This window comes from Bidens hawaiensis, unplaced genomic scaffold (genome assembly GCF_021521415.1).
Source record: "Bidens hawaiensis isolate Kalapana, Puna unplaced genomic scaffold, B.hawaiensis_p1.1 tig00019557_1, whole genome shotgun sequence".
Classification (NCBI taxonomy): domain Eukaryota; kingdom Viridiplantae; phylum Streptophyta; class Magnoliopsida; order Asterales; family Asteraceae; genus Bidens; species Bidens hawaiensis.
The window spans coordinates 11239-23775 of NW_027492970.1; the positions used below are offsets into that span (position 1 = coordinate 11239).

A 12537-nucleotide genomic window follows, 5' to 3' on the forward strand; every position below is an offset into this window, starting at 1 on the left:
TTCGATTAAGGATCCGAAGGATCTCCTAAGTGATCGATTAGGAATCCAAGAGATACTAAAGTACGCTTTAGAATTCTCTCATGGTACCCAAAGTGATCGATTTGGGTTACCATCAAGGAAATCAAGTAGCATAGTGTGGTCTTGTGTGGGGTCGATGTCAGGTCTTGTGTGATCATTATGCATCATTATCATTTTTCATCATGGCATGGTTACATATGATTCTTGGGTATCTTATACATATATCCTTGATACCGTTCCTCCTGCATGCATGGAAACAATAATTGGAATCTTTATACGAAACTCTTGCAGATTCAGTTGAGATGATAAGCATACCAAGCATAGTAGGATAAGTTGTAGGAGTGGTGGGTTAGCCGATGGTACACCCTATATATAAACCCCTACAACTTAGCCTAGTATGCTTGTGTAGGGCTTATCACTACAGTATTAGTTAACCTATGAATTCACTCATCTACTTTTTGTAGTTGACGTTTTATTACATGTTTTCAGGAAATGAAGCAGGAAGTAGCTAATAGCTGATAGAGGCCTTAGGGAGATGAAGGCTAGGCTAGGAGTTGTTTGGAAACTTGATATTTTGTATTAAAACAATTTGTTTCATGTTACCTGGATGATGTAATATTTGACAGTTTGGTTATGTTTATGCATTTAGACTTTTATACTATTGTGCTCAATCAATCACGACCTAGTCGCCACGCCTCGGTTTTCCGCCATTACGACCGGGGTGTGACAATCAGCAGGCCAGGATGCGGTTCATTCATCTCGAAATCCGTGGAAGCTCCGTCATGGGTCAGGTCAGATTCCATTTCGTGCTTCGACAACATGTATTTCTGGAAGAATTAAGTAATCACCTTGCTTAAAGTTATGCTCCGTTTTGCATTCCTTCTTTGCTTTTTAATTATGTTGGCATCATTTCTTTAGTTCACATAAAGTACATATCGCCATGACGTGTCTCATATATATAGGGATGATTATCAATAAATACAAAAAAGTGGGACAAAGCCCCATGAACAATCTAAAAGTCCGCGTCCTAATTATATAGGTAAATGTGTAATAATATATTATCTCTCCTTATAAGGTTGAGAGTTCGAGTCTCGTAACGAATAATGATGTAAATTTAGAAGTAAGATTTAAAAAATTTATACTTTTGTCTTGTTAGGTACTATTCAGCCACCAAATATCATTATTCTATTAATATAATACTTGAGTTACAAACCAAAATGTACTTTTAAAAGTTTAAAGATATGAATAGTTAATTCACTATCTTTAAATCTTCAAATTTTGAAGATCAATATGGAGTTTTTCGAGAAAAGAAATAAATAAATACTTTAAATTTCGAAATAAAGAATATTATAAAGATTCTAATGTGAATAATATTACCAACTACCTACCTTTCCATGCCAGTTCATTTATATAAAATGTACTACACATACCTACCAGTAACTCCACATCTGCAACCATGGATCTTCTTTCTAACACACTCAACATACTACCAGTAATCACAGCCACATTTGTTATTATTATTGTTCATGCCCTATACAAATGCAATCAACAACAACATGGGAAGAAGCATCATCCAATTGCAGGGACCATGTTTAACCAGCTTATTAACTTCCACAGGTTGCATGATTACATGACTGATCTTGCTACTAAATACAAAACTTACAGATTGATTACTCCTTTTCGAAATGAGGTTATACATCTGATCCAGCTAATGTTGAGTACATCCTCAAAACCAATTTTGAAAATTATATCAAGGTTTGTTTTATAGTTTAGTTACTGTTTTGAGTTTGTTTTGTTCTGTGAATGCCATTGTTTGTGATAAACTAGTTTCAGATCTACTCTGATTTAACAAATAATACAGTTGACTTTGCAAAAGGCATTTGCAAACCTTTTAAGTTTTGAATCAGCAAATAGCTAGGATAACAAGAAAATGATAAATTTGTCTTTATCTGACTTATAGTATTTAAATATTAAAACTAAAACTCACTTAATGAAAGGTAACTTTAAGTTGAAGGGTCTAGTATGCCAATATACAAACTTAATTATATTTTATTTCTATTCTATTGCGTTGACACTTGACAATTGGCACCTTTGAAAATATCATTCATTTAAGTTTTTAATTTTTATTTGAACGACTTTAGTGCTACGGGTTGTCTAGGATTTTTACGAAAGGCTTACCACATGCTCACAACACACCTTACTTGAGCTTGAAACCTAGAACAATGGTTTCACCCTTGTTGGAATCGGACCAGGACCCTAGGATTTAAGTTTTCAATTGTTAATAATAAGGTTTTTATTAATAATATAATTTTAGCTTTATGTGTTACAATGTTTTAACTTTATTTATATTTTGGTGTAATTAGTTAAGAAACCCTATTCAATAATTTTTCATTAAGTTAATTTCCTCATATACTTTAGCAAGACGTGATTTATTACAAAAAAATGGCACCGATTTAGTGTAGAACATACTATTGTTTTATTGGATTATGATTCTTTTATTGTGAAGCCAACAAACACTTTATATTATTTTGTGTTTATTTAATAAACCTTGTTATGATAAACTCGCTGACTAACATGTAATACAATATGACATGCTTCATGCTTTAACGTGTTGCGGCAGAACACACGCGGGTCACAATGCTAGTTACCTCTTTAATTTGTTTCTTCTTATGTGTTGGTTAATTTGTTTGATCGTGATTCCGTAGGTTGGTTCAACATAAATTGTTGGTTTGCTATTTTGCAATATGCATTTTGTTGTTGGTAGTTTGGTTTAGTTTGGTTCAACATATTCGGTAGATTGCTTGCTCAAACCATGTGTTTGTTGATAGTTTAGAAGGGTAAAATAGTCATTCTGCACAATTATTCAGATGTCCAACCAAACAGCACTTACTCGTTCAACACTTATTCGTTCAGATACTCTTAACCATTCAGACCTCTTAATGGTTAAGCATTTAATGACTCAGCATTTGCCAAGCAACCCCTAAATACGGATCGGTTTCTTATCATAGAGCTACTCAATTTCCAGAAAAACTAGACACATTACAATAAGAAAATTGGGTTATAAAAAAAATAAAAAATAAATAAAAAAAATTAGTTTATCAAAAAAAAAATACAATGACATATTTGAAATTATATTAAACATCATATATATTAAAAGTTGTAAAAGACAAAGATAATTATATCATAAGTAAAACCCAAAAGTTTATTAAATCTTAAATGAGTTGGAAATGAAAATTTAATGAAAACTAACTTAAACATTAAGGGTGTTATAACTTAATTTGCAGGGAGCTTATAACCATGAGATGTTACAAGATCTTCTAGGTGATGGAATATTCACAGTTGATGGGGACAAGTGGAGAGAGCAAAGGAAGGTCTCAAGTTACGAGTTTTCAACAAAAGTCTTGAGGGATTTTAGCAGTGTAATCTTCAGAAAAAATGCTGTAAAACTCGCTCGCATATTGTCTGAATCAGCAAATAACAATCAAAGTGTAGATATAAATGTAAGTTCTTTTAGTTAAAAACATTTGATGATTCCGCAGTATAACAACCTGTTTTTTTCTTAGGACTTGTTTATGAAAGCAACATTGGATTCAATATTCAAAGTTGCTTTTGGAACTGATCTTGACAGCATGTGTGGTTCAAGTCAAGAAGGCGTTAGATTTAGTAACGCTTTTGATGATGCAAGCGCGTTAACACTCAAACGTTATGTTGACATAACATGGAAAATCAAGAGATTTTTTAATGTAGGACCGGAAGCGAAGTTGAAGGAAAATGTCAAAGTGGTTGATGAGTTTGTTTATAAGCTGATTCGGACCAAAACTCAACAAATTCACAAGGGACAAGATGAGATTCCGGTATGAGTCAAAAATAAACTTCTACTCTCTTTGCATAATAATGACTGAAGTATAGTTTGACTCTTGATGTCATAAAAGCTAAATGTAACTTCAAAATTGATAATTATTCTTACATATTTTGGGAACAATTTGATAACTAGGATAAACTGGCTAATAAGATCCACATCATCTTCTATAAAAAGTTGAAATTAACATGCTACATTTTTTTTTTGTTAATTTGAACATGTAATGCATTGAGTTTGACCACAGATGTCAAAGTGTATTGTTTTGACCCTTGAATTATCAAAAGTACAGTTGAAGAAAAAGAAGACATTTTATCAAGATTTCTACAAACCAACAGCACGGATCCTAAATACTTACGAGATATAATACTAAACTTCATAATTGCTGTAAAAAACACTACGTCTACCGCCATGACTTGGTTCGTTTACATGCTTTGCAAGCATCCCGAGATTCAAGATAAGGTTGTAGAAGAAATAAGAAAAGCAACAAACATGGGAAATGATGTCCCAAATGTTGAAGAGTTTGCAAATAGTGTGACTGAAGAAGCCTTAGAAAAGATGCAGTATCTTCATGCAGCTTTGACAGAGACTCTCAGACTCTTTCCTGCAGTTCCGGTGGTATGCAATCTTCAAATTTATCAATTTGTTACATAATTTAACGAGACCAAGCGTTACTAATTATTATAAGAGAGATAATGCAGGATGCAAAGATATGTTTTGCGGATGATGTTCTACCTGATGGTTATGATGTGAAGAAAGGGGATATGGTAGCTTACCAGCCATATGCAATGGGGCGGATGAAGTTCATATGGGGCGATGATGCACTTGATTTTAAACCGGAAAGATGGCTTGATCAATATGGTTACTTCCAGCCACAAAGCCCCTTCAAATTCACAGCTTTTCAGGTTGATACACTACATTCATTTTCATTAGAACAAAACTCGGATGTGAAGGGTATTCTTGTCATTTGACACAGGCAAAATGATCTAGATTATGATTAAAACAAAACGTTATATGTGTTTTGTCTAGTACAATTTTGACATGATTTGTTTATTTGGTGTATTGAAACGACAGGCGGGACAAAGAATTTGCTTGGGTCGAGAATTTGCGTACCGGCAGATGAAGATATTTGCTTCCATTTTGTTAGGTTGCTTCATATTCAAGCTAAGTGATGAAAGCAAAGCTGCAAAGTACAAAACAATGCTTAATCTTCACATTGATGGCGGACTGAATATACATGTTACTAATAGATTCCAGTAATATTATTATTACCCTTCAACCTATGAATACCATGTACACTTTATGCTTAAAGAAAACACATATATTTGTAGCAGAAGCATTCATATTGCTTAAAGTTATGTTCCATCATGCATTCATTGTTGATGATGTCAATTTCGTATTTTGGTCACATAAAGTACACATCACCAATCACCATGATGTATAACGTCAATTAAGATTCACAAATGGGCCAAAGCCCCATAACCGGTCCAGACCCAGCCCAAGAGTATAAGTCATGATAAGATCGTTGGGGTTGTTAGTTGCTATTGGGCCCAATCTTTAAATCATAAAATGTCTTCATAGTACAAGACATTCGTTGCTGATGATCTTCTCGCGTGTGGGTTTTACTAAACACTTTCAATAAAATCTAGGAACTAGTAACATTGACAACTTCACATTATTGACTTTTAATCTATATAACATTGATTTTTTTTTACAAAAAATATTAGCCTAACTACTTATCATGTTGTTTTCAACAATACCTACCTTATAATTACTTCTTGAAATATGATATTAAAAAAGTTGACCAAGACCATTATTAAAATCAATGTAAGCATAAAGATGTTGAAATTCCTCCTATCTTGCATCCTGTCTTATCTACAACTCTATCATTCTAACAAAAATATCTTTCATACCAATGGCTGAAATTGTTGCCGCAGCCCTCCTCAATGCAATTTTTGAGAAACTGGCCTCTTTAACTTTGAAGAAATTTGCTAGCACACAGGGAACTCATTCTGACCTGAAGAAACTAGGAAAGAAATTGACCCAGATTCAAGCTCTGCTTTATGATGCTAGTCACAAGGAAATAACTGATGAAGCTGTTAAACAATGGCTTAATGGTCTCCAGCAGTTAGCTTATGATATCGATGACGTACTTGACGAATTGGCAACTGAAGCTATGCATCTTGAGCTAACCCAAGAATCAGGAGGGGTCACTAGCAAAGTAAGTAAGCTTATCCCAACTTGTTGCACAAATTTCTCTATAAGTCATAGTCTGCATCACAAGTTAAATGAAATAACCACCAAATTACATGATCTAGAGAAGGAAAATCTTGCTCTAGGTTTGACCGTGAAAGAAGAAAAACCCAAAAGTATGAGTAAAAGTATTAGTAGAAACAACGAGACCTCTTTGCCAGATGCATCTATTATTGTGGGGCGAGACGCTGATAAAGAGAAATTGCTTCACAAATTGTTGGAGAATGAACCGTTTGATCAAAAATTCGGTGTTGTGCCCATAGTTGGTATGGGCGGTATAGGTAAAACCACTCTAGCTAGACTTTTATATAACGAAACACGGGTGAAGGATCACTTTGAACTCAAGGCATGGGTTTGTGTATCAGATGAGTTCGATATCTTTAAGATAAGTGAAACCATCTTTCAATCTGTAACAAGGGAAAACAAAGAGTTTAAAGATTTAAATCAACTTCAAATGGCTCTAATAGAGAAACTTAAGGAGAAGCGTTTTCTGCTAGTACTTGATGATGTGTGGAGTGAAAAGTACGATGATTGGGAAAACCTAGTTAGACCATTTTATTCAGGGGCTCCTGGAAGTAAAATTATCATGACAACTCGCAAGGAGCGATTGCTTAAAAGTATAGGGTTTGGCCAACTAGACCATCTTAATAGTTTGTCACATGATGATGCGTTGTCTTTATTTGCACAACATTCATTGGGTGTAGATAACTTTGTTTCACATCCAACACTTAAACCACAAGGTGAAGGCATTGTCAAAAAATGTGGTGGCTTGCCTTTGGCTTTAAAATCACTTGGAAGGTTATTGCGGACGAAGACCAATGAAGAAGATTGGGATGATGTGCTGAAGAGTGAGATATGGGATTCAGACAACGGTGATGATATTGTTCCAGCCCTTAGGCTAAGCTACCATGATCTTCCTGCATGTTTGAAGCAACTATTTGCATATTGCTCCATGTTCCCAAAGGATTTTGTGTTTGACAAGGAGGAGTTAGTTCTACTATGGACGGTAGAAGGGTTTTTGAACCAATCAACAGCCAACAAGTCAGCTGAGCGCTTGGGCTGTAAGTATTTTGAAGAATTGTTATCAAGGTCGTTTTTTCAAGTGGCGCCTAATGAGAAATCATTGTTTGTGATGCACGACCTTTTAAATGATTTAGCCACATTTGTTGCTAGAGATTATGTGTTGAGGCATGACAATCATAAGGATATGGAGAGGGAAGCTATGGCAAAGTACCGCCATATGTCATTTATTCGTGAGAATTATGTAGCTTACCCAAAGTTTGAGGCATTGCAAAGAGCTAAAACTTTAAGAACATTCATAGCCGTGTCTGTTGAGGCGAAACAAAATTTGTACTTATCTAGTAAGATTTTAGTTAACTTACTTCCTTAATTATCATTGCTAAGGGTTCTCTGTTTAAGTTGTTTTCAGATAAATGAGGTACCAGAGTTCATTGGTAGTTTGAAACACTTGAGATATCTTAACTTATCTCATACTCGAATTAAAGAGTTACCTGAAAATGTTGGTGATCTTTATAATTTAGAAACATTGATTCTTTGTTCGTGTTTAAGGTTAACTAAGTTGCCCAAAAGCTTCTTAAAGCTAAAAAAATTGCGGCATTTTGACACGAGGAGTACTCCACTTTTGAAAACAATGCCCTTTGGGATTGGTAAGTTGAAAAGTCTACAAAGTCTCACAAAGATCATTATTGGAGCAGATGGTTGTTTTTCAATAACCGAGCTTAGAGAGCTAAAGAATCTTTGTGGAAAAATTTCCATTATGGGGTTGGACAAAGTACAAATCGCAATGCATGCACGGGAGGCGACCTTATCGCAAAAGAGACTTACCGAGTTAAAGCTGGAATGGAGTGAGGTGTTTGATGATTTTCGAAAGGGAATACTTGAAAATGAGGTTCTTAATGAGTTGAAGCCTCATAGTGCTAAGTTGAAAAGGCTTCAAATTGAGTTTTATGGGGGCATAGAGTTTCCAAATTGGTTTGGGGATCCCTCATTTCATCAATTGGTATATGTGTCGATAGTTGGTTGTGGAAAATGTACATCTTTGCCGCCACTTGGACAACTACCTTCACTTAAGGAGTTGCTTATTAAACAAATGGATGTTGTGAAAGTTGTAGGTATGGAGTTACTTGGGACTACTAATGTTGCATTCCCATCACTTGAATATATAAACTTTGGATATATGCAAGGATGGGAGGTTTGGTTAACAAATCGTGGGGTTGTAGATGTTGTGTTTCCATTCCTTCAAGGGCTTGGTATGATCAACTGTCCTGCTTTGGTTGAAGTCTCACTTGAAGCATTTCCTTCACTCAGGGTTTTAGATATCGTTGATTGTGGATATGGTCCATTGAGAAGTTTGGTTCATGCAGCTTCATTAATCATTAAGTTAAATATAGTATCCATTTCAGGTCTTACTGATGATTTGTGGGGAGGTGTTATAGAACATCTTGGGGCTGTTGAAGAAGTAACAATTGACAGTTGTCATGAAATAAGATACTTGATGGAGTCAAAAGCAGAGGCGAGTAAGGTTCTTGTGAATTTAAAGAAGTTTCAAGTATGGAATTGTGAAAGTTTTGTGAGTTTAAGTGAGAGAGAGGATAGTTCTGGGAGAAACCTCCCAATATCTCTTCGAAATTTGTCAATAGGTTATTGTGGAAGTATGGAGCATTGTAGTTGTCCAAATAGCATTGAGGAGTTAAGTATCTATAGTTGTAGTTCAATTGCCTGCATCTCCTTCCCGGCAGGAGGAGGGTTTAAGCTCAAGTCACTCTTCATTAATGATTGTAACAAACTAATGGAAAATATCAACATCACAAGCATGCCAATGCTCGAATTTGTAAATATAAGATATTGGCCGAATTTGAAATCAATTCCTGATTTGAATAATCTCGTTCACCTAGCCCAATTAAGGATTCACGATTGTCCAAGTATTGAGTCATTTCCTGACATTCAACTTCCTTATCTCACTCATATGATAATAGAAAGTTGTGAAAGTATGGAGTCATTTCCCGCCCTCCATTTTCCAAAACTCATCCATTTGACAATAGAAGATTGTCCAAGCATGGATTCATTTCCTGACATCCAGCTACCGAATCTCACCTCATTAAAACATATGAAAATAAAAAACTGTCCAAATATGGATGCTTATTTTCCTCGTGGGCTTTGGCCTCCCAAATTGTGTACACTTCATATAGGAATGTTGAAGAAGCCAATACTAGAGTGGGGACCTCAGAATTTTCCATCTTCCCTTCACGAGTTAGAGTTATTTGGCGAACATGCGCGTAATTTTAGTGAACTGCCCAACCTTCTTCCTTCATCTCTCACTTCTCTCGGCATAAATGACTTTGAGAAATTGGAATCACTTTCAATGGGACTCCAACACCTCACATCCCTCCAACATCTCTCTTTATGGAACTGCCCAAAGATGACGCATCTACCAGAAATGTTGTTACCTTCACTTTTGAGTCTGAATATCAATTTGTGCCCGAATTTGGAAAAACGGACTAGAAGAAATGGCTCCTACTACTGGCCCCTGATCTCTCATATCCCCTGCGTCAGCATAGACTACCAGCTCTTATGAATTTAATATAAAGGTACACCTCTTTCTGTGTTTGTCTCTGGTCGATTGCTTTATATCTTTCATATATAAGTAATTAATGTGTATTAAAAAAATATTGGTTTTTCTTTCATTCAAATAGAAAGAACCAAGTATTATCTCAGCATAAGTATGTATATAATTTGCGTCTGGATTTCTGGTTTTTAATGTGGACTACATGCTTATCATTTGCTACGACATTGTCGATGTATATAATTAGAGTTGTTAGGCCCCCAACGGTGAACCATGGATTTATTATAATTTTATTATTTGTTAAATGAAGAATAATATACAAAACAAGAAATAAGTATGTTAAAATCATGAATCACTTTACATAGGGACATGTTCTGTTCAGAAACAATTGCTACATATGGTCTTACCAAGGCATACTAATATCTTACAAATCTGATGTAAATCTTATTGATCTGTTTTTCACTTGTAGACTTAGCTATGCAACATGAATTTTCAGTTTTTTTGATAAAAGTAGCAGTCTAGATTCCAGTGGATGTTTTATGTGTGACAGTTAATCTTGAGTAATGGGTGAGAATTTGAAAGTTTGATATATTTTAATCTAAATGCTTACATTACTCTATAGACAATAATCATGTATAAGCTATGGACTTTAACCTTGTACATGGCAGGCTGTTCATTTTTTTGTTGCTGCCATCAAGATATTTACAGGCATGCATGATGCTTGAAGTATATATAATTATGAGTTTGTAAAACAATATGATACACTAGCATTAATCCATTTCACTGATGTTATTTTTCTATGTTTTTGCTAAATTGTTGGCAACAGGCGGATACAACGTTCGCAACAGAATCCAGGAGCGGCCGTCTATAATTTTTGTGTTTCTGCTGGTCCATTACTATTTTAACTTTCTTTAGAGGGTCCTCTGATATGTGTTTTTACTGTTTATGGTTTCATTATTAAAATTTCATTTAGTGAATTGATAAAGTTTGTGCTCATTAATTTTGACAGTATAAAGTTATTCAATGATTTTTTTTTTTGAATGATGGAGTTATTTTTGTAGGCATTAATGGTGACCCCCCCCCCAGCCCCTACCAAGTTTTTGTCCCATTCAAAACTGAGGATTTATTAGCTGGATGGATGCAATGAACATGGAAATAGAAGATCGAAGGTCCATGATTCACAGTCGAATGGCCCGTAACATTGACATTTCAAATTTGTATATTTCTAAAATGTTAAGACGCAAGAGTTGGCAGATTTGTATTTGCATAGCAGTTGGAAAAGGACGCAACTTAAACCGAGCATAACTTTTGACACGTCAAAACCTTTTATAACTTATCAATTCAAATTTACACTAAATTAATATTACAATATCTTATCAATGATTTCGTTTCAAGTTAAAAAACTTAAAGCTAAATATGAAAGATTATGATAACAAGTTAAATAGTTTACCTCTTAAATAGTTTACCTCTTTACTTAATAGCAATATTCTATATCTATATCTATATATAATGTACAAGTGATGGGCAAATTAAGACGGTCTATTTTAAAAGTTTTACAATTTTTAAGCACATGGCATAAGTTTACATAGGGGTAAAGTAGTCGTTCTAACACTAAATTTCACCGACATTTCATATTTCTTTAAATTATTTACAACTTTTTCCTACTCAACTTTAATCAACTTTTAGAAATTTAAAGAATAGTTATAACTTTGATTCTCCATCTTTTAACTATCTATTCTTTTAAATTCACTTTTAACTCAAATTCCCCCATACTTTTTAAACGGTTAAAACTTTTTCATACGTTAATATTTTTTTTTTAAATTGCATCATAAAAACGAGCATTTAATTCTTTTTAATTTGAGTATGGTATTGTCATAGTTTGTTTTCAGTTAAAAAATATTAACAGTTTACGTATAGGCTTTTGTGGTCCAGTTTTAATGGTTTTAAATGAAGCCGTGAGCCAAGCCATTTTTTGTTACCGAAAACTGAAATCAAACCGTTGAAAATTAAAACCCAACAAAAACAAACCATTAACAATGGTTAGGTTTCGGTTTCATTTGTACTTCTATACTAAATTGAGCTTAAAATAAGAATTCTTAATTCACTTTTCAAACGGAACAACGAGCACCCAAAAATCCCTTACGTGATTACCAATGTTTGTATTTCCCGCTGCATCGCGCGGACACTCATCTAGTAGCCAAGAATTCTAAAGCTAAATGGACTTTAGGGTTAAATTTTACTTTAGCTTTCTTAAGGACACCTTTCCTAGAGTGGAGCGAGTATTAAGTTATGTAGAAATTGACATGAATTGTTTATTATTTTTATGGTAACAAATATAGTACGTATATGTAATCTCAATAAAACTGTAACGACACCTGGGAAAGTCGTTAAATCCGTGAGGTTAATTCGTTTAATTGATGTCATTTTCCTAACTTTTGCTAAAATCCTGCATATTGTTTACACGGACCACACGTTTAATAAATACATGACATATACATTCAATGATTCAAATATCATGTGGGCAACTTGGCAGTAGAATCCAATGGTGGCCAACTGGCCATCCAGTTTGCAGAAAACATTAATATTAAATTATATATGTTGACCAAGACAATTGGTTGAAATCATTAATCATTATAAATGGATGACTCCAGTTCTTCATTATGTGCACTCATCTAATTGTCCACACTTCTAATTTCTATCCTCTCATTTTACTGTTAACAATGGCTGATATCATTGTTTCTGCCCTCCTCAATACCGTTTTCGAGAAGCTGGCCACGGAAGCCGTGAATCAGTTTGTTCGTTCACAGGGAATTCATTCTGAGCTGAA

At 34.4% G+C, this 12537-nt stretch overlaps 2 pseudogenes across 2 annotated transcripts; both read left to right on the top strand.

The window, feature by feature from the left end:
* Positions 1–1429: 1429 nt before the first annotated feature.
* LOC143558546 (cytochrome P450 704C1-like) lies at positions 1430–5134 on the top strand (annotated as a pseudogene). Its single transcript, XR_013139765.1, has 7 exons — positions 1430–1773; positions 3303–3518; positions 3582–3872; positions 4013–4053; positions 4111–4492; positions 4576–4779; positions 4949–5134. The product of XR_013139765.1 is annotated as a cytochrome P450 704C1-like (transcript).
* A 622-nt stretch (positions 5135–5756) lies between these two features.
* Positions 5757–10740, top strand: LOC143558555 (putative disease resistance RPP13-like protein 1; annotated as a pseudogene). Its single transcript, XR_013139767.1, has 2 exons — positions 5757–9735; positions 10537–10740. The product of XR_013139767.1 is annotated as a putative disease resistance RPP13-like protein 1 (transcript).
* Positions 10741–12537: the final 1797 nt, after the last annotated feature.